Source organism: Serinus canaria, chromosome 11, assembly GCF_022539315.1.
Source record: "Serinus canaria isolate serCan28SL12 chromosome 11, serCan2020, whole genome shotgun sequence".
NCBI classification, from domain to species: domain Eukaryota; kingdom Metazoa; phylum Chordata; class Aves; order Passeriformes; family Fringillidae; genus Serinus; species Serinus canaria.
In genome coordinates this window covers 19,642,474-19,652,789 of record NC_066325.1, presented here as the reverse complement: position 1 = coordinate 19,652,789, position 10,316 = coordinate 19,642,474, and the positions used below count along the sequence as shown (strand labels likewise).

At 54.3% G+C, this 10,316-nt stretch overlaps 1 protein-coding gene across 5 annotated transcripts in view; it reads left to right on the top strand.

Moving 5' to 3' along the window:
• Positions 1 to 2,755: 2,755 nt before the first annotated feature.
• The window catches only part of ANKRD11 (ankyrin repeat domain containing 11), a 131,958-nt gene continuing 124,397 nt past the window's right edge, over positions 2,756 to 10,316 (top strand). The window contains exon 1 of one of the 5 annotated variants that reach the window (XM_050979015.1): positions 2,756 to 2,778. The gene's annotated coding sequence lies outside the window, so the exon portion shown is untranslated. Of the gene's footprint in view, positions 2,779 to 5,367; positions 5,525 to 5,788; positions 5,852 to 6,663; positions 6,788 to 7,804; positions 7,824 to 10,316 lie in introns of those variants that run through there. The other 4 variants (XM_018914709.3, XM_050979016.1, XM_018914707.3 and 1 more) reach the window with 4 other exon arrangements.

The following is a 10,316-nucleotide window of genomic DNA, read 5'->3' as shown; positions in this document are numbered from 1 at the left end:
CAGGCTGGATGGGGCTTGGAGCAATGTGGGACAGTGGAAGGTGTCCCTGCCTGTGGCAGTGGGTGGAACAGGATGGGCTTTAAGGTCCCTTACCACCCAAACTATTCCATGACTCCACAAAGGAGGGCTAGGGGTCTTTGCCTAGCTGGTGCCAATAAAAAGTGGTGCCAGGAAGGAGAGTCAGGAGGTTCTGCCCTGCATGGGCAGCTCAGGCTGTCCCCTCCGTGCATGCCAGAGGTGACCTTGGGAATGGTGGCCTCAGTCACTGCCCTTGGACTGACAATATGCTCCTTTGGGAGTAAGCCAATATTCTGAGAGGACAGATATAACCTGATCCAGGCTTGGCCTTGCTGGGATGTGCTCCAGCCATGACATCACCCAGTAATGCCACGTCTATTTACTACCGGGGAAAGGTGCTGGATTGGAGGCTGAAATCCCTGGTTTATCTCCTGAGCAGGTTAGGAGCAGGAAGCAGCATTAGCAGCCACATCTTGTTCTTTTCAGGCCAAGAGAAGTCAGTTTCCATGGGAAACACAGCTCTGCCCGGTCTGAGAATTCACCTCTCCTGTTTCCATGCTCCCTGTAAGACACTCCTGCCCTCTGAGGCTTGGGAAGTTCCTCAGCCCCCCCAGCCTATCCCTGACTCATTTCCACACAGCACCTTGCCAGGGGGGTAAATGGATACCTGGAATCAGGTGGCCACTGCGCCATCCACAGACTTCTCATCAGTGAATCAAAGGATTACTTGCAGAGCTGAAGCTGCTGGAAGGTAAATTCAGACCTTTCACAGGATGAAATTTCCCTCCAGCAGCTGAGCCAGGGCTTTGCTCTGTCAGGACAAGCCACCCAGCTCCGAGGGCCCGGAGCTTCCCAGCATGCCCCAGCACTGTGCATCTCTGTCACGCACCAGATGGGATTTTTTTGATTACTTCTTGGCAGATGACAAATCAAGGTCAAGGGATAGATGCTCCCCTTCAGCACAGCAAGGCCAAGAGCTCAGGAAAACCTTAGGGTTTTCAGCAACAAAGGATGTGCTTAAAAGACCACATGGTTTTCCCTTAAGCACAGTAAAACTCCTCACCAGGAAAGAGCTGCTCAGCCTTTTTCCATGAGCCAGTCCAAACCCATCACACCTTTTCACTCCTCCAGGACAGCTTGGGATCACAGCGAGTTCCAGCTCCATGGCAGAGACAGCATGGCACTAACACTGCTCCTCCCTGGGGCACAGAGCCTCCCCAGCCCCAGGGCGAGCCTGGGACACGGCACTGGGGTACAAATCCATCTTGGGGTCACCTCTACAGCCCTGGCGGTGTAAGACAAGGCAGGTGACAGATGGTTGGAGGCAGGGGATCATGGGGACTCGGCCACCCCACCGCAGCGACTGCTCCGTCTGCCAGCCGGGGCTTAGGAACCTCCGGAAAAGCTAACACGGGGAAGAGGGAGCAGCACTCTGAGAGGGGCAGGGGTGAGGGGCAGAGCAGGGGGAGGGAAGTGGCTGTGGTGACTCAGAGCAATGACTCTGCTGGAGTGCACTCCCCGGAGAGCTGCTGGAGTGAGCGGGGCTCGGAGGGGCCAGGAACCCATCTGTGTGCGGGAGGTGGCTGAAGCCATCTCCAAAGCCCGCAGACCGGAGGAGGTCACTAAGCTCCGAGTGAGCAACTGTCACTCCACACCCCTGAAATCCATAAGCAGCCTGGAAACCTAAAGCCTGTCATTAGGAATGATAAAAACAGTAATTAGAGCCGGGCTGTCATGAGTTCACACCTGGAACATCAATACGAGGCGTTTACCCAGCAGCAGGAGAGCGCTTCCCCCCAAATCCATCTTCTGCGGATGCACCAGGGACAAAGCTCCATGGACCACTCTTCACACAGGCGTAAGTAAATCCTGCAGGGAGCCTTGCAAACAGACTTTATCCACCACAGCAGCAGCTCTCAGCTTTGAGGGATCCAAAAATGCTGTTGCTGTGGAGGCACAGGAGGTACATTGGCTCCTGGGCTGTGGGCTCTGCCTGTCCCGATCCCAGTCCTGGTGCTTCACGGGGACTCAACTGGGTGCTCAGTGGGCTGCATCAAGGAGTTTAACCTTCAAAACACACAGATTTGGGGGCAAACAAGCTGTGCCAAAGAGTTAGACCTTCAAAACAATGCAGATTTCAATATGAGAGAGCTGTTCCATGGACTTAGCCTTAATTACATCTTGTAGAGCTCTGAGCAGCTACCACACTATAAGGCAGGTGAAAACCCACACTTTTATTTCTTTATGGTATCACAGGTGGAACAGCTTAAGTTGGAGTGTCCTTAACAACAATAACAACAGCAGAGAAATACAAGGGTGGTTGAAAGTAGCTTTATTTAGTAAAACAGTCTGTACAGAGCCAGGGAGGTTCCTGCTGCAGTACAGCAGCTGTACTCCTCGCTGCCTTCCCAAATGGCTGCTTGGTTTGCCAAACCCATTTCTCTTCAAAATGTTAATAGATGACATTAATTAAAACATGAGCCAAGCTTAAAGGAAAGGTTTTCCTCATCAAAGCTCTTCTAAAGTTTTATTCTCTTGGCCTCTGCGATGTTGGCAGCCGACTGGTCATGCAGGGTTTACCCTGGACCAGCCATAAATCACATCTTGTTTCATCTATTAAAGATAGATTGCCACCCCAACATCCTGTGAGGAGCTGAATCAGCAGGGAACTGCACCCACAGAAGCACAGCCCAGGAATTTTTGACTTCAGGATTAGCATGATGGTTCCTTCCCTCACAACACAGCTGCTGAAGGACTGAGGTGAGTTTGGTGACCCACAGGTTGCTGGAGCAGGTGAGGGGCTGGCACAGGTGCCACCTCCAGAGTCAGGGAGCAGTGCCAGAGCAAGGAGTGGAGGGTCAGGAGCTCTGTCCCCAAAGTCAGTGTCCTTTTAGCTCGCTGGGACAGACAGAAATAGGCCTGAAAGCACATTCCCCAAGTGGCCTAATTTCCCTGCCCTCACACAATGTTCTCTTTCCTCCTCAGCACCAGGGTATTTGTTTTATTTTAGGATTTAAGAGCTTACAACCTTTATCAAAGGACAAAGGTGCTCAACAATTGACTGTAATTTTTTTTTTTTTTTGTCTTAAGTATTGCAATTAAGGAGCAAAAGCCAACCCAGGGTAACAAAGTCAGGCAGGTTAAACACCCCATCACACAAGTCTCACCCAGAAAATCAGCAGAACAGCCCCCAAGGAAATAATCCTTCCATTCCTGCTGTCAGCTTTCCTTCTCTAAGTACTTGAAAGTTCCTCCCTGAACCAGGCTGTTGTGTTCAAATAGAAAAAGGTCGGGGTGACACAGAAAGGGTTTAACTTCCTCCCCAGCACTGGATCTCTGACCTGGATGACATTCAAGGTTGTCAAGGAAGCAGTTACAGACAACTATATTTAGGAAATGAAAACATGTATTTCCCCTGCCCTCTGCTCAGAGGCCAATACTCACCTGCAGTGTTTGCAGGGAGCTGTGACAAGAAGCTTAATGGAAAGGAAGCCAAAAAAACCCCAACCCTTTTCTTTTCACTGGTTTAGTAGGTCTTACAGAGGAAGAAGATGGTAGAGATAAAAAGACTAAGCCTAAGTGGAACACAGGACCAGCTTAACAGGCTCAGAATAAACCTCTCTCCTGCTGTTATTTAACAGCAGAGCTGGCCACGTGCTCCTGAGGCACTCCTTCCTGCTGAGCCCAGCACACACAGGGATTTCTCTTCCTGGGGGCCCGTGGCACCCCCAGCACATGAGAACTGTCCCTCAGGCTGCCAAGTGTGACCCCGAGTGGCCCTGAATGTGCCAAAAGAGAGATCCCAGTTCCAGCCCCGCACCTGGCACAGGGGGGTTAAAAACCAGCAATATTCCAGATGAGGTCATGGCAGAGCTGCTGCCTCCAGGCTTCCCCATCCTGGCAACCAAAACAACACGTGGTGACACAGCTCTGCCACCCACACCAGGGCTGGGACCTGCTCCTTGGACGGGATTCCTCCCTGGAACTCGGCTGCCTTGGTGACACAGAGGGGCTGGGGCGGTGGGTGTGGTACAAAGTACAGACACACAGCAGAACAGGGCCACGGTTTGGGTTGGAAGGGACCTCAAAGTTATCCCTTTTCACCCCTGCCATGGCAGGGACACCTTCCACTGTCCCAGGCTGCTCCCAGCCCTGTCCAGCCTGGCCTTGGGCACTGCCAGAGACCATGGGGCAGCCACAGCTGCTCTGGGTACCCTGTGCCAGGGCCTGCCCACCCTGCCAGGGAACAATTCCTGCCCAGTCTCCACCTGTGACCAATGGATCCCAGCCTGTCATCAACCACCACCTTGCCAACCAGAGCAGAGCAGTGCCACGTCCAGCGCAGTTGTTCCTTGAATGCTCCAGGAGAATGAAGGAATGACTGACATTATCCAGCAGGAATGACCTGTTTAGGAGATGCTTAAAACGTTTTTTTTTAGGAGGCACGACCCTGCACGTAGAAGCTGCACAAAAGCATTTTGGTGTTGTGTGAAGAGAGGCTCAAAACCTGGTGGGGGGGCAGAAGCGAGCAGTTGTCCCAGCCTGTCCCTGTGCTCTCCAGAGGGTTCCCCTTGGTCTGGCGGAGCACCCCACCAGGGCAGCTGTGTCACCCCTCACTGTCCTACTGGGACACGGCACGCCATGGCACGCACGGCACCGGGAGCTTTCTTGAGGACGTGATGGAGGAACGGGGCACGGAGCGGACCTGAGCGCTCTGTCCGGGTGGCGCAGGGACAGCGGCGGAACCCCCAGGAGCAGGGGTGCCCCGGCATACCCCGACGCGTCTCCCAAACCGGCGCCTTGTCCCAACACCGATTTAAGGGTACACCGGTGCTCCAAGTGTCAACACCGGCAGCACCGACCACCGCCCGGTGCCACTGCGAACCGGGGAGTGCCCGCTCCCGTGATCCCGCAATGCTGGGGCAGCGCGGCGGGCCCGGCCCAGGGGCTTAGCCCAGCCTGCAGGTCCCTGTGGGGCCTAGCCCGGTCCCGATCCTGGTCCCGGAGCTCGGCACGTCCCTGCGGTTCCGGTGCCGGTCTCGTTCCCGGTTCTGGTCCCGCTCGCGCGGGGTCCCCAGCCCCGCCCGCCCCCTGCAGGGCCTGCCCCGGAAGCACCGCCCGGCGCGCGCGGCCAATGGGCGGTGGCGCCGCCGGGACACGTCGCGCGCCGCCGTGCTCCCGTCGCCCCCCGCGCGCCGCCGGGGTGGGAGGGAGGGGTGCCGCGGCTCCTCCCCCCACCCCGGAGCGCCGCGGCCGCCAATGAGCTGCGCCGTCTCATCGGGCCAATGAGCGGTGCCGTCTCAGCGGCGCGCGGGGGATGGAGCGCGCGGCCCGGAGCCGCCACGGCGCGCGCCCCCCGCGCTAGGGCCGGACCCCGGGACCCCCGGAGCCCCCAAAAGCGCCCCAAAACCCCCCCGCAGGCTCCCCTCTATGCGGCGGGGCCGGCCGAGCCGCAGGCCTCGCTCCGCCGCGGGGCTGCCCTTGGCCCGCTGAGCGCCGAGCACCGGTGAGCGCCGGGGGGCGGCGGGCGGGTGGCGCTGGGGGGCACCGGGGCGCTGGAGACAAGGGGCGGAGGGCAGAGGGGCCGAGAGGGTCCCGCAGAGATGGGTTGCGCCTCCTCGGGGGGGGCATCGGGAGAGGCAGCTGGAGCGGGGGTGGCCGAGGTCGAAGGGGGGGCACCGGGACGGGGTGGGGGATGGACGGGGGGCACCGGTAGCGGCAGGAGGTGGGACCCGGTGCGGGCTGGGGGCGGCGCAGGGTCGGCTCGAGGGGAGGAAGCGCCGCAGCGCGGGTGGGAAGAGGACGTTGCGATTTTGGGGGGGCGGTGAAGGAGGTGAGGGGCTGTTGGGGGGCTGCCGGGGGTGGGGAGGGGCTGCCCGGAGAGGGAGGATGGCGGGGGGCGGCGGTTCGGAGGGGCGCGGGGGGAGCCCAAGGGCTGGTCGGTGTTTTGGGGCGCGCAGGCTCGTGGGGAGCCGTGGGAGGAACTCGAAGCTCCGTGCCGAGCCCGCAGCACGGGCACCCCCCCCGCCCTCTGGACCCCGGTTTTTGGGGCGGGGATGTTTTTTAGCAGGGGTACGGGAAGGGGGGGGGATTGCGTTTTGGGGTGAACGCTGCGCTGGGAGGAACAATACCAAAAGTTGTCTGAAATGGTAATTTCCGTTTCCCATTTCATCATCCCCGGGTAGGCGTTAGCCCTGCCTGTGTGTGCGCAGGGCCAGGGCCGCACCGAGCTCAGCCGGCCTCAGCCCCGCGGCTTTCATTTATTTCCCAGTTTAATCTTTAAATCGCTCCGTGTTTCTGTCCTCCGAGGAGCCTTTGTGTGCCGGGGAGGGGCTGCTCGACACCTTTGCCCCCTAGCAGAAAGGAAGAGAGGGAGGGGAGAAAAAGCCCAAACAGCTGCAGCCCAGGACGAGCCTCCCCCAGGCCGGGGATGGATTCGTGTTTAGAAAGGCTAATGACCTCGGAGGGAGCCGGGATGAGCCGAGCCCTCGGTGCCCTCTGCCCTTTCCCAGAGGGAGCAGCTGTCCGGGGTGTGCGGCTCAGAACGGGCCCTTCATTGAGGCACAGGGGCCGTGTGTTTACGGCTTGGCTTCTCCTCCGGGCTTGGGGATGTGTTTTGATATCCAGTTGCAGGAAAGGGTTCCTCCCCCCTCCTGGTTTTGTACACAAAGTGCTCTCTCACCACTGGGGACACGGCTCTATAGGCAGAGAGCGAATTCCAGGCAGCTCTTGAAGCAAAATTCCCTCCTGAGATGGCTTCTGAAATGGGGTACACACATCATTTTTACCCTCTCTTTCTGTAGGCAAAGATTTTTAGGTGAAAACATCTGTGCTGCCTTGTAGAGGCTGTGTGCTTTCCTGTGATTTATATAAATTTAAGGAACTTAGAGTTCGGCATATTTCTCGTTTCTTTGTTTTGTTCATAAAATGGAACATTTTTATATAATGACTCCAATTATTTCCTTTTCTGTGGGGGGAAACCACTCCACGGAGTCATGGAGAGGGAAAAGGAGATTAACTCTCACATGTTTCCCAACAGCTTCGATACATTCTTTGTGTGTGCCTTACCAGGAGCTCAATATTTAACTTGGTTAGCTTAAAACCGGGAAAAGTTGGCGTTTTCACAGCCTGGATTTTCTGGCAGATTCCAGGTTGGAGTAGTCCGAGGTGGCTGTGGAGGGGTTTGGAACGTGCCGTGGCAGGGCAACTCTGGCGTTAGGTTCCAGAGCTCCGTGACCTGTTTTGTGTCCGTGGGAAGCGCTCGGCAGGGCAGGGGCTGCCCGGGGGGGGTGGTCTGTGCGTGCGTGGGCGAGCGCCGGGCTCCGTGCGAGCCCGTCCGGGGCTCACTCGGCTCAGCCCCGGGCTTGGTGGGGCTCAGCCTTGGCACGCAGCTGCTCCGGGTCCCGCTGGCTCCGGGAGGGCTCCCCGGTGCTCCGGGAGCTCTCGGACCTGCCGGGGCACATCCAGCCTGCAGAAGGGCTTTGCTGTGAACCCGTCCGGCGAGCCGGGGCTTGTGTCACCCCGGGCTGTCTGAGTCAGTGCGAGGGCTCGGTTTGCCAAACTCGCAGCAAACCGAGTTGCCCGTGCAGCAAACAACGCGCTGGGCTCGGAAAGCTCGGCGAGGCCGTTTTGCCTCGTTCATGGTGTAAATAGTGACCGAGGAGCCCCGGCCATGACGGCGCTGGCTGGAAACTGAAGATGTTGTGTTTCGGGTTCCACACTTGGTTCTGCTGTTCAGTTCTGCTTCTGCTTTTGGAAATGAACTCTCGTCTGTTTCTCCATTTCATAAAAAAGCATGGTTCAGAGTGAGCTGATTTTTTTTCCACGGGCAGCTTTTTGTTTTTATGATGTTGCAACAGCATTTTCTCAGACTTAACCCTGCAGATTGTCCAGTTTGAGGGCTGGGTTTGGATCGGGGAGGAAATGTTAAAAAAAGCCTCAGAGCAAAAGCCCTTTGGCCTTATTTCTTCCTTCGTGTGTGGTAGGCAACCCGATAAGATTATTTTATTTTCCACTCGTGTTTTAATGGACTAAGTCCCCCCAAATGCTCATGAACAAAGCCAAGCATAGCACGGCGTCGTGCCGCGTTCTTCCGCTGCTCAGCAGAGCAGACAAATGCATTTCTCTGGGGTCAGTGAGACTCGTCGTGTTAATCAATACTGTACCAGCAGTGTTCCCTTTCCAGGGAACCAGATGGGCTACTTACAACTGGTGCTGATTATTTTAACTGTGTAATTGTAACATGGCTGCGTGATGACAGTGTTTCCTGCAGACACTTCAAAGGAAGGTTCCCGACGAGTGTGTCTTTACAGCGTTTAATCTGTCCTCTTTGTCTTTATATTGTGGCTTTTGGACATGTGTTTGAAGTACTAAGAGGTTTTTTTTCCCTTACCTCCAGCTTTTCTATACATTAAAAGGAGGCAGTGCTCTGGAATGATGAAGTGTCTCCAGTGTGGGAATAAACCCAGGCTTTTAGCGGCTTCCACAGTGGTGGGTTGGTTTCACTGAGTTTTAGATCCAGGCAGTGACTAAGCCAAAAGCTGGGAAGAGATTTAAGTGGCTGTGAGGAAATGGCAATATTTTTTAAAAATAGTGCATGTGGCTTTGTTTTGGGGAAAATATGTTGTATGGTGACTTGAGTCTTAACTGGGACAGGCTAATTACTCTCTGAAGAAATCCTTTTCCTAAGGAAGGAAAGGCACAGGGCTGGAGCTGGTTAATTACATTTTGTAAAATTATGGAGTGACGGCTTTCTGAGGAGGTCTGCCCCGTCTTCCTGCCCTGTACCTGAATTTCAGGCTCAGCAGTTGCCTTATGGATTGAAATTCCTCCTGGGTATTAAGATTTAATGGTGGTAGACCCAGAGCAAGTAGTGGCAGGTACTGCTGCTTTTCAGTACAGCAAAGCAAATAATACTGGAAAATATTTACATGGGGGTTGTTATTCTCCTCGTATTTCCTTGATGAGCTCTAGTAAAGGTGCTTTTGTGCTCCTTCCATTGCCGGGGAGAATTCCCTGTATTTCGGTTGTAAAAGGCTGTGGAGAGGAACCGGTGTCTCCATAGCAAAGATTCCAGTGTTTCGTGATCAGCTCACATATATTTTTACCCCATCTAATTTAAACCAGTCTGCACGACACTCACAGGAATGATTTGTATGCAGCTTTTAAATATTTTCCTCCTTCCTGCGTGAGGGATTAGCGGCACAGAGCTGCTTTTTCGGAGGGTTCTCAGCCAAGTGTTACGTAATTTGTGTGCCACCGATGCACGGCCATAAAAAATACTCCCATCAATGTTAGGGGAAAGCTTGTGTAGGCAATTATTTCAAATCACAAGCGTCCTAAGCAGGTTTGTGCAGCCTTAAAATCTGGGCAAAACGCTGCCTTTGGAATCCTGCTGGGAAGGGGGGTGGGAAGCTGTCAGCGCCCGTGGTCTGGAGGCTGGTTTTGAGCACATTCTACTCCACTTTTTAAGCTTTCCTGTGTGAGAACTGGTGTTTTCTGGTGTATTTTCTCAGGCAACTGTTGGGTATTTAAAAATCTTAATTTCTCTGAGTCTGGGTAGTGGTGCTTCAGCTGAGGCTGCTTAGGGGTGATGCCAATTGGTAATCTTTTACGAGAGTAAGGGGGGGAAGAAAAAAGTAAAAAGAAGCTTAAATGCTAATAAGAGTGAAAAATCTGCTCGGTGTGGAGCGCATGTGAAGAGAGCGGGTGCACGTCGGGCTGTGGAGTCTCCGTCAGCTGAACTGGGGGCTTTTAAAAATCTGCTCTAATTTTTATGCTGCATGTGGAATGGCTAATCCCATAAAAGCCTCGCACCTTTTGACAGATGAAACGCTGCTGTTCTTCACTTATTTGAGCAAAATATTTTTATAGATGGTATTAGCTCTGTGGCTCCGAGGGTAATGCAGTCCTTACACGAGAAAGATCTTGCTTTGATCTGACAGCTTTCAAGATCCATTTCCAATCTTGGAGTTCCATTAAGTCTGTTTGTAATGGTGCCCTCAGACTTTTTTTGTGTTTATGTGACTCTTTGGGTGTTAACGTTGCTCTGTATCTGAGTTTTCTTTAATAAACTGAAGGAATAATTGGGGTCAGTAAAGGAAATAATCATGTTAGAAAGTGCAGTTAATTATATCAGGTATTTTGGGCTCCAGAATTCTTTGTCTTGATTCTAATGTTTTCTTCAAGTTGTAGGATGTAGTGAAATGATCAGATCTTCAAACTGGGACAGTGAGGCAGGGTGATGTGTGGTGGTTAATTTTGGGAGTGTGAAATGACTGTGGCTGCAGGCTTGATGT